The following is an 18,633-nucleotide window of genomic DNA, read 5'->3' as shown; positions in this document are numbered from 1 at the left end:
TCAAATCCTAAAACTCCTTAGAGTGTTTGTGTTGGGATGTCTGAAATATGATATTTGCTTTCGGGCCTTGCATGTTCCTGGCGTGGACAATGACATTGCGGATGCTTTGTCTCGTTCACAGTGGGAGAGATTCCGTGGGCTTGCTTTGGAGGCAGACGAGGAGCCGACTCCCATGCCGGACCATCTGTGGACGGTAGGCAACACAGGGTTATTCAATTGGTTCTAGGCTCCCTGGCTCCTTTCACTAAATTGGCGTATGAGTTGGCCTGGAACGAGTTTTTGGCGTCGGGTGCCTGTAGGAGGGAGCTGGTTTGGCAAAGGTCTGAAGATGTTGTTCAGTTTATTTTGCGTCTCATGGACAGGGATTTATCCAGAGTTACCATTGCTGGCAAGCTGGCGGGTGTTTCATTTATGGGTAAGCTGTTGTGGGGATATGCCCCGTCGGCCGGGGAGTTGGGTAGGAGAATTTTAGAAGGGTGGTCTCGGGAGCGGGGCTGTGTTCGAACACTTCGGTCCCCTTTATCGTGGCAAAAACTGTTCCATGTTATTTCTGTACTGCCTGTTGTATGTACTGATCGAAAAGAAGCTTGTTTGTTTGCCACTTTGATGGTATGGATGTTTTTTGGTGCGTTCCGGGTGTCTGAGCTGCTGGGAAATAAAGCTGCTCGAGGTCTTCTGTGGGGGGACGTTCAGTTGTCGGTTAGGGGAGTCCATGTTTGGCTCTCTCATTCGAAAACTGATCAGAGAAGTTCTGGCAAAGGGGTTTGGTTGGAGGCGGTTTCCCCTCCGGAGACGTGCCCTTTACGTTGGACGCATTGCTGGAAAGAACTGTCGGGTGGGGTGTTGGATCACCCGGTTTTTCGTCATATGAATGGTTCCTTGGTGTCTAGCTATCAATTGCGCCTGGTACTACGTAAAGCGCTGCGTCATATTGGCTTGGACGATACGCTGTATGGTACACACTCGTTCAGGATTGGGGCGGCCACAGAGGCTTTTAATAGGGGTTGGTCGAGGGAAGATATCATGGGCCTGGGGCGCTGGACTTCAAACTGCTTTCAGCGCTATGTCAGGAGCGATTCTAGTGGAGCGCATGCGTCCTCTTCTATTTTGCCTGCCTGATACTGTTTTCTTTTTCAGGTTCCGTGGCTGGGCCTCGCGCTGCTTTTCTAACGGTGTGGATCGTGGGCCATTCGTTCGTTAAACGGGCACAAGTTCAAGCTCAACAAAGTTATTTTGGAACATTGTTAGGTTTTAATGACCGCTTATTTAACATTGTGTGGAAAGGTAAAGGGGGCATGTTGTGGAAAGAATTAATTCCTGCTCTCAATTCCTGGATGGTAGGTGGGGTTTGTCCTGATGTGCTTGTTCTCCACCTGGGTGAAAACGATTTGGGTTCAGTGAAGGGTGTAGTTCTTCTCCGGGCAATGAAGAAAGATCTGTCTTTGATACATAAGCAGTGGTCTGGGTGTCATGTTTTGTGGACGGAGTTGGTCCCCAGGAGGGTTTAGAGGAACGCTGTGAAGCCGAAGGCGGTCGATAAATCCCGTAGAAAGCTTAACTTGGAAGTTTCTAGGTTCTGTAGAGACCTGGGTTTTGGGCGTATAGTCCACAGCGATATTAAGTATGATGCGGTTGAATTTTTTAGAGGTGATGGTGTTCATTTGTCCCGGATGGGGATGGATTTGTACCTCCTAGAGCTGCGCGAGGTCTTGTCTCGCTGTTTGTCGGTTCAGCACTTTGTAGGTGAATAGTGCGTTGGTTAGTTGTTTGGCTATTTTTCCTTTTCCCCCCTCCTCTCCCGGGCTTCCCCCCCGTTTGTCCTTGTGGGTGGGGGGCAGAAAGGTGGGGTTCTATCCCTACTCGGTCTTTCTCCCCACTGCTTTCTGGGTGGCGGTTTATGCTGTAATTGTCAGTTTTGGGCCAGGTTTGGACCCGTTAGTTGTGAAGGGGGATTTTGTCGGGGGAAGTTTTATACAGATTGAGGTTGTGTTCAGAGGATATGGGTCGGGGGATATGGATCAGTTGGTTTATAATTGGGATTTGGTAATTAGGACTTTGGTAATGTGATGTTATAATGTTATTGGGGTTTTGTATGGTTTATTATGTGTTTGGGTATGTACGGGTGGGGGCGGGTATGATGGAGGGTGAGGGGTGGGGGCGGGGTTTTGGGGATTTGAAATATAACGAACAAAATTGGTTATGGTTTTAGATTGTTAGGCTGTTGCCGAGGTTGTGGTATTTGTGAATGTGCACCTGTTCCAATAAAGCGGCATTTTTCACACTCTATTGGTTGTCATGGTCTGCTCACTCTCCCCCACCCCTCTCTCCCAAGGGGGGCTTGGGGGAGGGCAGCCGACCCCTGGTGGAGTTCTGGACTTTTTGGTTCCGTCCAGAGGTGTCAGGGAACAACACCCAAAGACCCCGGAGTTCCACCTGCCTTGGTGCGCAAATGAACAGAAACACGGGCTTCTCGATGGTGGCGTCAAAGACCAAAGGTTTATTACTGCAGGGACACAGAAGTCACAGAAACTACGCATGGGCAGTGTCTAGGAGCCTGTTCGATTTGTACATTGAGGGTTGCTCCTTATATACTAAAAATTGTGCTTCAGGCAAATATTTCACATGTTAGTACATTCCTAAACCTTTGTGTCTTAAACAATAAATATTTGGCGTTACACAGGAACTGTCGATAATATCTGATGCCAAACATCACGAAGAGGGGTTCCCACTAGTCCATCACAATCCCTTGTCAATATTGCATTCAAGAGCCGGACCGCCTCATCGTAAATTTCGTTACCTCCCCCTAATAAAGGCCCAGAAGGAAAGAAGCAGAGCCAGGTGCAGAAGATAGGAAAGCGGGATAAGAGATGTTTGTGGGTTGTAAATGGGCAAGGCTACCGGCTTCGGCCGCCTAATCATGATCGGGACAATGGACACGAGAACCAGTTCAGGTGGGCTGGCCTCGGGCAGAGGAGGCAGCCTTTGTTGAGTCATGCAGCTACAGCGTGATCTGGTTTAAGGTACACGTGTCATGAAAGAGGTGAATCTCCGGCTAAGGCTACGTGTCCTTAATCGAAATGAAGTGATCAGAGGTTATTGCGTATGTGAGGGCAAGAAACACAAAATGGCGGCCATGATCTAAGATGGATGCCGTGGGTAGATCAGAAATGTGTTCATAACAGGAGTGCTCTTGCTCATATCGTAGCGAAAACACCAGGATATGCTAAATGGATCATTTGCGGTTCGCTGATACTAATATTATGTATTTCCGACAATATTGAAAACACGGGTTCAAATCGTCACGGAACCTCAGACCCTCCTTTTGCCCTTACATAGGCAATTACTCAGTCTATATCAGAGTCTAGTTCTATACTCATCAGGTCAGTGACATGTTGTTGTATCATCATCCTTTCTCGTGCCTTTTCTCCAAACGCAGGTGGTTTCCTAAAACAGGTTGCAGCACAAAGACTACACAAAGCGGGACCACACTGGATAATCAGGCAGCATGAGAATAGGAATACTAAGATGACACCGATCATCATTAGAACCTTCCACCCCCACGCTGAGATCAGAGCCCAAAACCACTCCATAAAGGACCAGTTTCCCTTGTCTATATGTATAGAGTCGGAAATCTTGTGTAGCTTAGAGATCGCCTCATAGACCGTTGGAGCATTATTAGGAATAAAGACACAGCAGCTCGATTGGATCATTCTGCATACCCCACCTCGATCTGCAAGTATAACATCTAGAACCATACGGTTCTGCAACGTCATGAGTCTATCCGCCTGAAGCTCAGCTGTCAAATTACTAAGGGCACCAGCAGTTTCAGTAATAGTAGATTCAACTACCCGTGTTAGCTGACGTATGTTTCTACTATTGGCCATAGGCCCCCAGAACGGAAGGAAGCCTTTGAAGAAGTCTCCAGCTTCCTGACCAGCAGTATCTTCCTTGCTGAAGACACCTCTCGCTATTCTGGTTCTGTGGTAATCAGATGAAGCAGTGTATGTTGGAGGCAACAATCGAGCAATATAGCATGAACCTGAAAAGTCAGCAGGTAACCATGTATATGCCCTGTCTCGACAAATGAAGTATGTACCCCTAGCAGTAAGGAAGGCAGGGGAAGAGTTAGCCGGAAACACATAAGTCTCAACGCACTCACTCCTCCCCAGCTGAGCTCTCGGATTTCTCCCGTTACCTTGCAAACAGACCTGACCTCGGTGAGGTACGACCCAGATTGGAGTTGAGCTTTTACGCTTGCTCTCTCCTAAACTAAGGCGATACTCTGAAGTATTCCAACTTAAATACACTCGCAGTTCGTCTCTAGGGTATGATGGAGTATTATTGACATCCTTGATCATGTCAATAATTCCCTGGACTAAAGCTTTGTTGGCAGAGTTATATCTAGTGGAACGTGGTGGACGTGGAGGATAGGTCTCAAGGGCATAAGCAAAGATGGTTTGAAGGGCCTGAAATGATCCATTATAGCTGAAAGGCAAAACCAGATAGGGAATACCTTTATCCATAGTGTGGGGTATCAAGCCACACACCCAGCAGTCTGTAGTGTTAACTACCAGTTGGTGTTGGTGCAAGAGCTGTACAAAAGTGTTGTTAATGAATTCTGAACGTCGGGCTTGCTCATGTTCAGGAAACGAGTGGAAAGAATGTATAGAAGAAACAGTGGAAATAGCAGGATCAAGGGGAGGTACTGTAGTAACTGGCACAAAAATCAAATTTATACTAAAAACAGTTCCACCCACCAATGTTGCTAAAATAATCAAGAATGTAACGGTACATTGTATCAAAAAGCATTTGCTATGAAGAATTCTGTAAAGTCTGTTTCTGCGAACATAAATCACATTTTCTCGTTGCAGCGCAGGAAGCTCCATCTTCTACAATCCGCTCGCGACCACTGATGATGTGTACGTAGATGAAAATGCCTCTATCAGCCCTGGGAGTTCCCAGAACCAACAGAAAGATCGACCTTGTGTCAGACCCCTGCAGATTCAAACTAGGCACACAGCCACGACCCTACGGCTACCCAGACGGCAAGGCAATTTAAAAAAACAATAAACAATAGCAAACTTCCTGGCTGAAGGCAAATGTTCAATATATCAAAATCACAATATGCAGTTGCCTGCTTTATTTGTCCATTTTACGGCTTCTTAAGTTATATCTCTGTTTTGCTGGTACTGTCTGATCGGAAAATAGTGTATCACTAGCAGCTGTTGCGGTGTTTAAGTTCGCAGATAGCAAAGTTTCTTCTGATGCTGGAGACAAATGTTCAGTGTTCAAAGGAGTCTTTTCAGGAGGAGAGTCAGGTTTTGAAGTGTCAGTAATCAATTCGGCATCGCTGAAAGAGATGAACTTCGGTGTACTTTCAGATTCGGAGGCACCAATTCCCTTCTTTACCCAGTCGTCGTAAGGGAGCGGCAGGGGTACACGCTTTACATGTGACGCGTGTACCCAGTGTTTGCGGCCAGCTACACGAACTGCTGTCCTCGTTGCCAGTAAGATCTGGAAGGGCCCCACAAATCTCGGTTGAAGGTTCTTCGTCCTCGCGAAGTTCTTGATGACAATGAAGTCTCCCGGTTTCAGCTGATGCCCTGGACTCTCCGGAGGTTTTGGCAAAGCATCGAAAACCTGTTGATGAATAAGACTCAATTTAGCAGTCAAGTCGTAAAGGTAATCTATCAACATAGGATATTCTAGAGAATTAAATTCCTTAGGCCTTGGCACACCCCAGATATTTGCTGGGCGGCCAAAGACTATTTCATATGGGCTAAGCCCTACTCTAGAATGTACAGTTGCTCTCGTTGATAATAAAGCCAAAGGAAGTGCGTCTGGCCAGGCTAAACCCGTGGATGCCTGTATTTTAGCTATCTTCAGCTTGAGGATACCATTGTAACCCTCCACTAAACCAGCTGACTGGGGATGGTTCGCACTGTGGAATTTCTGTTTCAAACCTAGGCCTGCACATACACTCTGCATAACTTTCCCTATAAACTCACTTCCGTTATCCGACCATACAATCCGTGGCATTCCAAATCTAGGGAAATATTCTTTGAGAAGAATTTTGGCAGTCGATAAGGCAGTATTGTCCTTCAGTGGATATGCTTCTATCCACCTGGAAAAAGCACAAACCACCACTAGGACATATTTTAAATTATTACAGCGGTCCATGTGAATGAAGTCTAACTGTATCACTTCGAAAGGGCAGGAAGGAGGAGCGAAATGACCAGCAGGAGTTGGAGTTCCCTTGCCAGGATTATGCATCAGGCATACCATACAGTTTTTCACCACTCTTTCTGCACACTTACTGATTCCCTCATTTTTCCAGACTGGAGCCAACATCTTACAGATACCTTTAGAACTTATATGCGCTACTCCATGCGCCATCGTCACTACTGCAAGCACATACGCATCGGGCAACATCCAACACTGCTGTTCTGTCAAATCAATCCAACATCCATTCGAGTCCAACTTGCCCGTACTCTCTCTCCATACACGTTTCTCTTCCTCAGTTGCTTCTTTCTGAATCTCTTTCACACTTTCCATTGTGTCCTCACACATTCCAGACTCAGCGATCCATCTTGCAGACGTTGCAACATACATTCTACTCATCATGTCTCTAGCTGTTTGTTTAGCAATTTCATCAGCAAAAGCATTCCCACGACCAACATCATCCGTGATTGCTTTATGAGCACTGCACTTTACAATCGCAACTTCAGTTGGCAAGGTTAGAGATTCCAACAAGTCGTTAACTAGCTGACCATGTTGAATCTTAGTCCCATGGGACGTAATGAAACCTCTTTCTCTCCACAAACGGCCAAAACTATGGGCCACGCCAAATGCGTACTGACTATCTGTAAAGACATTCACTCTCTTGCCCTTAGCTAAAACACACGCTCTGGTTAAGGCTATTAATTCTGCAGCCTGGGCAGAATTCTGACTCACTCTTGCAGTCTCCACAATCGTCTTCAAAGTCGTTACTGCGTAAGCAGCAGTCACATCACCATTCTCCAATTTAAAACATGACCCGTCCACATACAGCGTACCATCTGGATCTGATAATGGAGTATCCCTCAAATCAATGCGTCCTTTTGTCTCTTCCTCCGTTTTGAAACAGCAATCATGTGGCTCGGAATCACTCGACTCTTGATTAGCCGGCAACAACGTTGCTGGATTCAATACATTACATCTTTTAATCTGAATATGACTCGCTAGTAATGTCAGCTCGTAACCAGATAATCTTGCACTAGTAAGGTGTTGTGTCTTAGTTCGGTTCATGAGTGTGTCCACTGCATGAGGAACCATGACCACTAGCATGTTGTTCATTACCAGACCAGCAGATTGTCGAATGGAAGCCGCAGCTGCCGCTGTAGCCCTCAAACAACTAGGTAACGCTCTAGCTACCGGATCTAATGTTGATGAGAAATACGCACAAGGGCGTTGTTTATCACCAAATTTCTGTGTCAGGACACTCAACGCGCAACCTTCTCTCTCGTGAACGTAGAGCGTGAATGGCTTACTGTAATCAGGTGTACCCAATACAGGAGCTGAACATAATGCTTTTCGTAATTCAGTAAAACTCTCTTGACATTCATCAGACCATGGCACCGGACTCGGAACATTTTTCCCAGTCAAAGCTACCAATGGTTTCGCTAAAAGAGAAAAATTCGGAATCCACTGCCTACAGTAAGAGGTAATACCTAAAAAGGCACGTACTTCTCTCTGTGTGCGTGGAACACTCATTTGCGTAATTGCTTTTATTCTTTCTGGGGTCAACTTCCTTCCCTCCTTTGACAAGAGATGACCTAGGTAGGTCACTTCTTGGCAGCAGTATTGCATCTTGGAAGGTGACACCTTGTGATTCAAATCAGACAAATGATGCAATAACGATACTGTAGCTGCTTTGCAAGTTTCCTTGTCATCGGCAGCCACTAGAAGATCGTCTACGTACTGTACTAGGGCAGAACTTGGAGGAAGGACAAAAGAATCTAACTGGCTTTTTAATGCTTGACTATAAATAGACGGACTTTCACAGTAGCCCTGTGGAGCGCGTTTAAATCTGAAACTTCGACCTCCTAGACAGAAGCCGAAAAATATCTCTGCTTTCCTCGGCTATCGGAATGCTGAAAAAGGCATTCTTCAAGTCGATGACTGAGAACCAAGTGGCTGTAGCAGGAATCAATGTTAACAAGGCAGTAATGTCTGGAACCACAGGAAATTGCGGAACCACAATCTTATTAACTTCTCTAAGGTCTATGACAAACCTGTACACTGGAGGTTTTGTAGGATCAGTTCGTTTCAGAATCGGCAATACAGGACTATTACAAACATTTCCTCGAGTTTCTTCAACCACACCTTTCTTAATCAAATCTTGCACAATCAATAAAAGTGCACGTTCTCCTTCACTAGATATTTTATATTGGGGAATTCTTGGAAATTTTACATTTGCTTTCAAAGTGACTACGTATGGTGGTATTTCTAAAAGGCCTACATCATTAGGACCAGTCGCCCAAAGAGAATCAGGGAGTGAGCGCAGCTCCGGCGGGAGTGCGTCCATTGACAAGTACATCGGAGAAGTGATTCTTTTACCCAACGTGAGCTGTACCCCTTCCGGGGAACAGTACAATGTCGCATATAGTCGTTTTAACAAGTCTAAACCAAGCAGGTTTTCATTACAACCCGTCGTCAAAATCAGGGGTGCTTTCAATTGACACGGTCCAACAGAAATAGACAAAGGACCAGATATCGGGTTGTAAACAGGGGCGCCTGAAAAACCTACAGAAACATTTGTTGAGCCAGACAAAGGTGCGCCAGGGAGTTTCGCATGAATGATAGAACTTTTTGCGGCACCAGTATCCAACAGAAACGGTTCGACTACACCTGATGTTGCTACTGCGACATAAGGCCCACTCTGATCCACTGGAACTGATACTACTCCCTCTCTCTGTCCATGGCTGTCCTAGTACCCATTTTGCTGAAATCCCTCATCCACTTCACAATAGTCTTCAACAAGATATTGCTGAGATCTATTCTGTTGAGCTGACTGTCCATTTCGTTGATCAAAGTGATTGGAGGGACGATCATTCGTTTGCGGAGGCATAGCACCTCGCCCTCGACCTCTAGAATTCTGCACAAAACCACCACGACCTCTCTGAGCTGCTGCCGCATTATTTTGCGCTAAGATCGGACATTCATTTTTGTAGTGACCCTCTTTCTTACAGTACGCACACTGGTTCCACTGATATTGAGGCCTCGTTGAACTATAATCTGTCCTCTGATACGAATTCTGTTGCATATTAGTCTGATTCGTGCGAGACGGATACGCCTGCTGTAAAAGAACTTTAGTTTTTAAATCTTTCGTTTTCTTCTCTGATTTTTCCTTTTCCTCTTTATCCCTATTTTCGTAGTACTGTGCAGTTGCAAGTATTTGCGCAGTTGTAGAAACAGCCCACGCACTTTCTGAATCCTTTAATTTATTGCATAACTCAGGTAACAAATTATGCACAAATTTATCGACAAACAGTCTCTGTCCTCCTTCAGTGCTCATATCCTGACCACTATGATCTACAAAAGTCTCTTCGAACCTCGTGAAGAAGTCGGAGACACTTTCATCTTTCTTTTGCTTGCATGCGGATAATTTATCCCAATTAACACGCAACGCAGGCATCAGAGTCTTCATTAAGTCAATTATTCTACCTGGAAGATTAGCAATTAGGGGTTCGGGTTTTGCACCACCCGTTTGCTGACCATCCGCTGCAGTGATAGCTGCCCAATCACCACCTAAGGCTACTTGATGATCCTCCCTACGAATTTTAGCCCACACTGGTTGTGGAACTACATTTCCAAATAACATATCGATGTCCGCTAAGTTCATTATACAAGCCTCAACTGTCTGTGTTAATTCCTTGTAATATCCAGCAGGATTTTTACGCGGATCTGGCAAGGCCTGTTTCACCGCTAGCACTTCAGCTCGCTTCCATGGAATGTGTATCCACACTCGTTGGAACTGTGCTGGAGCAGCTGCAATACCCGCATTATCATCACGTTGTATTGCTTCGAGCCAGATTGGAGGAACCTCCCTCATAGGATATTGGCGACTTAGCTTCATTTTACCTTTCTCTAAATCTCTCGGCGAACGAAGAGATGGATCATTCCTAAAACTTAGAATAAGTTCCATCGCTTCTTTTATATTATCGCCCACTATCATTCCTGCAGCAAACTCTTTTTGAATTTTAATTAAATCTTCCAAGTCTGATTCAACATCATCTTCCTCTATTTCCTCACGTAACAACGAGCACATCTCGTCAAAGACGTACCGTTGCGTTGGTTCCTTCCACTGCATAAACGTATCTAGTACATCTCTCGTACTATATCTTCTACCTTTCGTAATCCATCTGAGAGCCGTGGAATCTAAAATTCCCCGTTCTTCAGTACTAGGTAGCTGACTACGTCTCTGAACTGAATCAGGAGTAGGAGTCTTAATTAAAGATTTATATAAAGGAGACAGTATATTAGCAACAGAATCAGTGATTTTTTGACGTACAGAAAGTGGAGTTAACACACTTGCAGACGTAGAGAACACAGTAGAGGTAGGAACAGATAGCGAGGCAGTAGGAGTATCAAGAAAAATAGTTTGTGAAGTAGTAGGTGTAAGCGAGACAGATACAGGTATAGAAGTCGGCAACCCAGGAAGAGGAGGAGCCGTAGGAATATTCACATTAACCACAGGAGGTACAGGAACTTGATTCTGAGGAACAGGAACACCAGGTTGTCCAGCAACCGGCAATTGAACATTTGGCACAAATTGGGCCGTAGCACCTTGTGCATACGGTGGAGGTGACCGTAACAGATAAGACAACAGAGGATCGTTTTCGGGGTCCTCCAGTATTTTAGCTGTTTTCGATGGCAAGGCAGGGTAGCACTTGTCAATCGCTAAATTATGCTCTCTAATTGCCACCTCTATAGCCTTTTCGCACTCATTATCTTGCAATTGTTTAGTTGCTTGCTCTAGAGTTAACTCTTCTTTCTCTTTCTGTTCTTTCTTCAACTTTTTTATTTCTCTCTGTTTGGACTCTTTTCGCCAGTAACGGAAAGAATCAAACATTGCCGGCCGGGCTTTTTTACTAAACAGTTTCGCTTCTAAATTATCAAGAATCTCGGGCTCAAAACTACCATGCAGTGGCCAACTAAGGACACCATCCTTCTTAGTATAGCGGACCCACACCTCATTATAGGATATAGGACCCACACCATGTTTACAATATAAGTCATAAAGGGGAGTCCCAATCGGAGGAACCAGACAGGAATCCTCCAATCGTGAGTCACGGTTGCAACCAAAACAAGACCACATTCTCCGACTTACCATTTTCAGTCCGGAACACAAAACAAACAAAACACGGAACAGATATGTGCACTCGAACCAAGAACTTAGGCCTACCAAAATCAAACTAATGTATCGATACCCAAACTGAACCAAATAGATTATCGCAACCAGAACAACTAGTGATAATCTTACAAAACCAAACCAAACCAAGAACCGATCAAGGATTTTAACAATCCTCACAAAGTAACCAGCTAGCTATCACTAAATACTTAACTGAGGCACTGAAGACGTCACCAAGGAGAAACCTGTCACGTTTCGCTGTACTAAGGGCTGCACCTCGGGTCCAAGACAGGGCGACGGTCAAGGCAACGGCCCACTGCAGCCGTCCTGAACGGGAACCCTTGTGGAAGAGAACTTCGGGCCACTTTTGCGATATGCCGGGATCGATGAAGTGGGGCGCCTCCCTCAGGAATCTTCACACGAAGCTTCTCGAACTCTTCAGGCTTTTGGACCGGTACCGAATGACGTCGCCCCACGTTGGGCGCCAATTGGAGTTCTGGACTTTTTGGTTCCGTCCAGAGGTGTCAGGGAACAACACCCAAAGACCCCGGAGTTCCACCTGCCTTGGTGCGCAAATGAACAGAAACACGGGCTTCTCGATGGTGGCGTCAAAAACCAAAGGTTTATTACTGCAGGGACACAGAAGTCACAGAAACTACGCATGGGCAGTGTCTAGGAGCCTGTTCGATTTGTACATTGAGGGTTGCTCCTTATATACTAAAAATTGTGCTTCAGGCAAATATTTCACATGTTAGTACATTCCTAAACCTTTGTGTCTTAAACAATAAATATTTGGCGTTACACAGGAACTGTCGATAATATCTGATGCCAAACATCACGAAGAGGGGTTCCCACTAGTCCATCACAATCCCTTGTCAATATTGCATTCAAGAGCCGGACCGCCTCATCGTAAATTTCGTTACCTCCCCCTAATAAAGGCCCAGAAGGAAAGAAGCAGAGCCAGGTGCAGAAGATAGGAAAGCGGGATAAGAGATGTTTGTGGGTTGTAAATGGGCAAGGCTACCGGCTTCGGCCGCCTAATCATGATCGGGACAATGGACACGAGAACCAGTTCAGGTGGGCTGGCCTCGGGCAGAGGAGGCAGCCTTTGTTGAGTCATGCAGCTACAGCGTGATCTGGTTTAAGGTACACGTGTCATGAAAGAGGTGAATCTCCGGCTAAGGCTACGTGTCCTTAATCGAAATGAAGTGATCAGAGGTTATTGCGTATGTGAGGGCAAGAAACACAAAATGGCGGCCATGATCTAAGATGGATGCCGTGGGTAGATCAGAAATGTGCTCATAACAGGAGTGCTCTTGCTCATATCGTAGCGAAAACACCAGGATATGCTAAATGGATCATTTGCGGTTCGCTGATACTAATATTATGTATTTCCGACAATATTGAAAACACGGGTTCAAATCGTCACGGAACCTCACTGGGAGGTCTCCTCCCCTGGGCGGTTTGGGAGATCTGGGTGGGGCCTTCCTTCTAGCAGATTCCATTTGGGCTTCTATTGGGCTATTTTTGGTTGGATTAGGAGCCCAGCCTATAAATGGGCGGGGCTCCCTTTCTCGGGCACCATTTTGGGCTTAGGTGACCTGGTGGCCGGTTGATTCATTAGCTAGTTTTTTGTCCCTCCCTCCCTCCCTTAATTTCTGGGCTCTTCTTTTCTTCTTTTCTTCTTGTTTCATTTATTTATTTGGCGGCTGATTGTAACAGGTGGGCATAGGGTTTTAGCTTTGTTTCTTTGTCGCTTGGGACAGGTGCGTGGCGGTTTATGCTGTAATTGTCAGTTTTGGGCCAGGTTTGGACCCGTTAGTTGTGAAGGGGGATTTTGTCGGGGGAAGTTTTATACAGATTGAGGTTGTGTTCAGAGGATATGGGTCAGGGGATATGGATCAGTTGGTTTATAATTGGGATTTGGTAATTAGGACTTTGGTAATGTGATGTTATAATGTTATTGGGGTTTTGTATGGTTTATTATGTGTTTGGGTATGTACGGGTGGGGGCGGGTGTGATGGAGGGTGAGGGGTGGGGGCGGGGTTTGGGGATTTGAAATATAACGAACAAAATTGGTTATGGTTTTAGATTGTTAGGCTGTTGCCGAGGTTGTGGTATTTGTAAATGTGCACCTGTTCCAATAAAGCGGCCTTTTTCACACTCTATTGGTTGTCATGGTCTGCTCACTCTCCCCCACCCCTCTCTCCCAAACGTGAACAGTTAAACAGTGACTGACAGTATATCCAGAAACAAGGATGGGGCAAGAAAGGACTTATGGTGCACCTCCAAACAACAACAGGAATGGCAAATACAGAAAGATGGAAAGAGTACGAAGGGGCTGATAATGTACCTACAAACATGGAAAGTTGGAAGTAACATTTGCTAGATCTAAAAATGTGAATAGTATAAAAGGGAGCAGCATGTTGTGTCTAGAATCATGGCCCGAATAAGAAGAGATTGGGGTGTGTCTAAAACATGATCAGTTAGAAGAGTTTAATGTTGTATATAGAAACATAAACCAAGTATGAAGGGACTGATAGTGTACCTACAAACAAGAAGAGACGGAAGTAACGTCTGCTCTAGCTAGAGACACAAACAGTATACAAGGGAGCTATATGTTGTGTCTAGAAACTTGGACAGAAGAAGAAGGGACTGGTGTGTATCTAGAAGCATGGGAAGCTAGAAGGGTTTGATGTTGTATTCAGAAACATGAAACGAGTACGAAAAGGCTGATAGTGTACCTATAAACATGGAGACTCAGAAGTGATGTCTGCTAGATCTAGAAACATGAATAGTATAAAAGGGAGCAGCATGAATAGTATAAAAGGGAGCAGCATGCTGTGTCTAGAAACATGAACAGAACAAGAAGGGACTGGTGTGTATCTAGAAGCCTGGGCAGTTAGACGGGTTTGATGTTGTATACAGAAACATGAACAGTTACAAGTGACTGACAGTATATTCTGAAACACGGATGGGGCAAGAAGAGATTTATAGTACACCTACAAACAACAACAGTTAAAAAGTACTGTTGAATTTAGAAGATGCTCCTCCAATGCAAATAGAGGGGCACCACCTACCAAAGGGACAGGGCACCGGGTAAGACTCAAAAGTCAAGAATATAGTTCCCTTCAGGTATTGTTCCACCATTTCCCCTTTATTTATTTATTTGTTTATCTATATATAGGTTTTTGTCCTTATCGTTGATGAATATCAAGATATTGTGACTCCATAAATAAGTGCTTCTCACCGGTGAGTGAGTTATACTCAGATACATGGGTGAATGCGATATTGATTGAATGACAAGTATGTGGTGTTAGTGCTCTATGTAGAATGTTATAGGAAGTATGAGTGCTTCGGGATAGAGAAATACTCATCTCAATGGTCTACTTATCTCAATGGTAAAAATTATTGAAAAAATATTCTGTATATGTCATATATATCACTAAGATATGAAAATCTGATGTTTTCTTGAGTATTAAGATAGCACTGTCTCTCGATTTTTATATTTTCATGCTTTTTATCACAGGTTTATGAGATAAGTAGGAGAGGAATGTATTGTCTTATTGTCCTGAAGAAAGTGATTTTATCCTGGTCAACCCACCGAAACGCGTCAACGCCTTGTTTTTGTTAAATTTGAGCTACATTGAATCACATTTTAATATGAAGCTGGTTTCTGTGATGTAATGTTCTTATGTATTTTCACCGATTAACTTGATTTTATGACAAATTTGACTGTCTTAAGTGTTGCCTTTCCCCTTTTTATATTGTATTTTCAGAAGACCCCTCGTATATAGTTTTTATCGATTTTTGTGATTAATTGCATCAGATATATTGTGAAACTAAATATTTGCATTAATATTTGTATTAACATTCCAGATATAAGTATTTCAGCATTCTGGTGAGTTCTCGGCCTTTCTTAGGGCCCGATGTAGGTCACCAAATACCGGTCGGTAACAGCCGAATTCGGCTGTTACCGACCGGTATTTGGTGATTGAGATGTAGGGGGCTATATTGTACAGAATCGGTAAATTTACCGATTAGGTAAATTTACTGATTCTGTAAAATACCGAATCGGTAATTTTACCGATTCGGAATATTTCTGATGTAGGTAGTACTGTTTCCAGTGCTACAGGCCTTTCAGATTCGGTATTTTACCACCCAATCCAATTGGGTGGTAAAATACTGAATCCATGTGTGCATGCACATGTGTGCATGCACACCTATGCCATGTGACAGACAGACATGCCCTTAGGGCATGTCTGTGTGCCACATGACACACATGTCTGTATTTGGGGTGCTAGAGGGTGTCAAAGTGAAAGTGACACCCCCTGCACCCTTGCTGGAATCGGTATTTACCGAATTGGTAAATACCGATTCGGTAATGCCCATTGATTCCTATGGGCTTCAATGCCCATTGGAATGAATGGGCATTACCGAATCGGTATTTACAGAATCAGTAAATCTCCTACATTCCCCCCCCTCTATTTTACCACTTCTTAAATACCGATTCGGTATCATTCGGTATTTAAGAAGTGGTAAAATAACATTATCTACATCGGGCCCTAAGTCTGGTTGTGTATAGATTGTTTACAGAGTGATTGATTTGAATAATAAAGTGTACCTGAGGGTACTATTTCCGCTTCGCTGCGGCCAGAATTCCCCCGCCTTGCGGGAGAATTCCACATGTGTGTGGTTCAGACGGCCGGGGGCTGTCCTCCGCACACGCCCACCGTGATGTCAGAAGGCCGGGGCCAGTCCGACGCACCAAAGCGGATATTCTTGACTTTTGAATTTAGCAAAGATGGCCAGAGTACGAAGGGGATGCTGGTGTCCCTACAAACATGGAGAGTCAGAAGTGATGTTCGCTATATCTAGAAACATGAATAGTATAAAAGGGAGCAGCATGCTGTGTCTAGACACATGAAGGGCCTGGTGTGTATCTAGAAGCATGGGAAGCTAGAAGGGTTTGATGTTGTATACAGAAACATGAAATGAGTACGAAATGGCTGATAGTGTACCTACAAACATGGAGAGTCGGAAGTGACGTCTGCTAGATCTAGAAACATGAATAGTATAAAAGGGAGAAGCATGAATAGTATAAAAGGGAGCAACATGAATAGTTTAAAAGGGAGCAGCATGTGTCTAGAAACATGAACAGAACAAGAAGGGACTGGTGTGTATCTAGGAGCATGGGAAGCTAGAAGGCTTTGATGTTGCATATAGAAACAAACTGAGAACGAAGGGGTTGATAGTGTACCTACAAACATGGAGAGACGGAAGTGACGTCTGCTCTAGCTAGAGACACAAACAGTATACAAGGGAGCTATATGTTGTATCTAGAAACATGGACAGAAGAAGAAGGGACTGGTGTGTATCTAGAAGCAGGGAAGCTAGAAGCGTTTGATTTTGTATACAAAAACATGAACCGATTATGAAAGGGCTTATAGTGTACCTTCAAACATGGAGACTCGGAAGTGATGTCTCCTAGATCTAGAAACATGAATAGTATAAAAGGGAGCAGCATGTTGTGTCTAGAAACATGAACAGAACAAGAAGGGACTGGTGTGTATCTAGAAGCCTGGGCAGTTAGACAGGTTTAAGGATGTATACAGAAGCATGAACCGAGTACGAAAGGCATGGCTGGGAGGCCTTACCATGTAATATTAACACAGTACCTAAAAGTGGACCCTGGTTTCACACTAGAATCCTTCTATTAGTCCTAGTAGAGTGGCAACGAGCAGACAGGCTTACTTAGAGGAACATGTGTTAAGCATTTTACAGTACCAACAGTGGCGATACCTAATTGGCAGGACTTGATAGAAATTCAACACCAATTTATAAACTTAGAGATTATTTTACTAAAATGTAACCACTAAAATAAAATCAATACAATGCGAATACCCGGAGTTATCCATTTTCAAGTGTTCAAGAAATCAATACTTCACAGAGCTGTAAAACTCTACCATTGCTATCAATAGGGAAAATCTCAAGTGACACTCGGCCACTTGCAGGGTGAGTTCAATGGAACTCACTTGGAGTTAAGGTCTTGCGGGTCCACAGACCAAGCTGCGACAGTCACAACAATTTGACCTTGCCCAGGAAGTCCAGGTGCAGAGGTGACTTAGCTGCCGTTGGTGCTGAACGGGAGCCAAGGAAGCTGTCAAAAAGGACACTTGACAAAACTGTACTTGTAGGTTGTGTACAGAGAAGCCCCTTCGAGGTGAAGCTTGGAGGGGCCCCTCGACCGGGAATCACCAGGTAGAATAGCTCTACCTAGCTCGGGCATCTCGGTGCAGAGGTGTATTTTGCTATCCGTGGAGCTAAACGGGACTGCCGGTGCCGACTTTACCAGGTGTGCCAACAAAGCCCTCTTTGAGATGCAGGAGCTCAACGACTGCTCCACAGAAGAGGAGGGGGGATGATGCTTGAGGTTCCCTCCCTGTGGGGCATTGAGTGAAGTAGCTGGTAGTCACCCAGACCACCAAAAAGCCTTGGTCCTGGCAAAGGTCACAGCTGGGCCAATCTTCTTCCAGACACTCTGTGAATGCTCTAGTGGGCTGAGACTTGCTGAGGTTCAGGAGTATGCTTCCCAAAAGGCACCTGGCTAGTTACTCTAGGGCTAGTCTACAACGGAGCCTGGTGGTCGGTCCTTTGTCAGATCGTGAAAGTGCTGTTTGTGCCTGCCGACTGCAGAGTACTAGTACCTCTAGTCCTAAGGAGTCCTGATGGAGTCTTTGGGTTGCATAAGGGCTGCCACAGGTGCAATCTTCATGCATCTTCTTTGTGTAGGCCGGCCTTTTGCTGACAGGCGTCTCTTCTTTGTCCTTTTCTGCTTCAGAGCAGATATGGAGTTCTGGTGTCAGGGGTGCCCCTTAAATCCTGGATTTAGGGGGCATTTAGGGGTGTGAGGGCAAGTAGCCAATAGGCTACTAGTCCTGCGGATAATCAGCCCCTGAGGTGACAACATCCGGTGTATTTATGACACCAAACTACCCAGAACCCACTATTTCCTTGAGTTTTCAAGATGGCATGGGCAAACCTTGGATTGTACAGACCCACTAACCCTCCCAGAGGTGTGGCTAGCCTTTGGGGGCGGTGTACACCTCAAGCTTACCTAATTCCCTACCTGCCCACAAAGCATGAGGGCCTGGCGGCATGCCACCGGGAAACAAGTCACTTACATATCGGAGAAACATGAATAATATAAAAGGGAGCAGCATGCTGTGTCTAGAGACGTG

General features: G+C 44.9%; 1 protein-coding gene across 1 annotated transcript in view; it reads right to left on the bottom strand.

Annotated features, from left to right (window-relative positions):
• The window catches only part of AK8 (adenylate kinase 8), an 841,444-nt gene that overhangs the window by 417,113 nt on the left and 405,698 nt on the right, over positions 1–18,633 (bottom strand). The gene's annotated exons all lie outside the window — the stretch shown is intronic.

Source organism: Lissotriton vulgaris, chromosome 5 (genome assembly GCF_964263255.1).
Source record: "Lissotriton vulgaris chromosome 5, aLisVul1.2, whole genome shotgun sequence".
Lineage (NCBI taxonomy): Eukaryota > Metazoa > Chordata > Amphibia > Caudata > Salamandridae > Lissotriton > Lissotriton vulgaris.
This window is presented reverse-complemented; position numbering and strand designations above follow the sequence as displayed.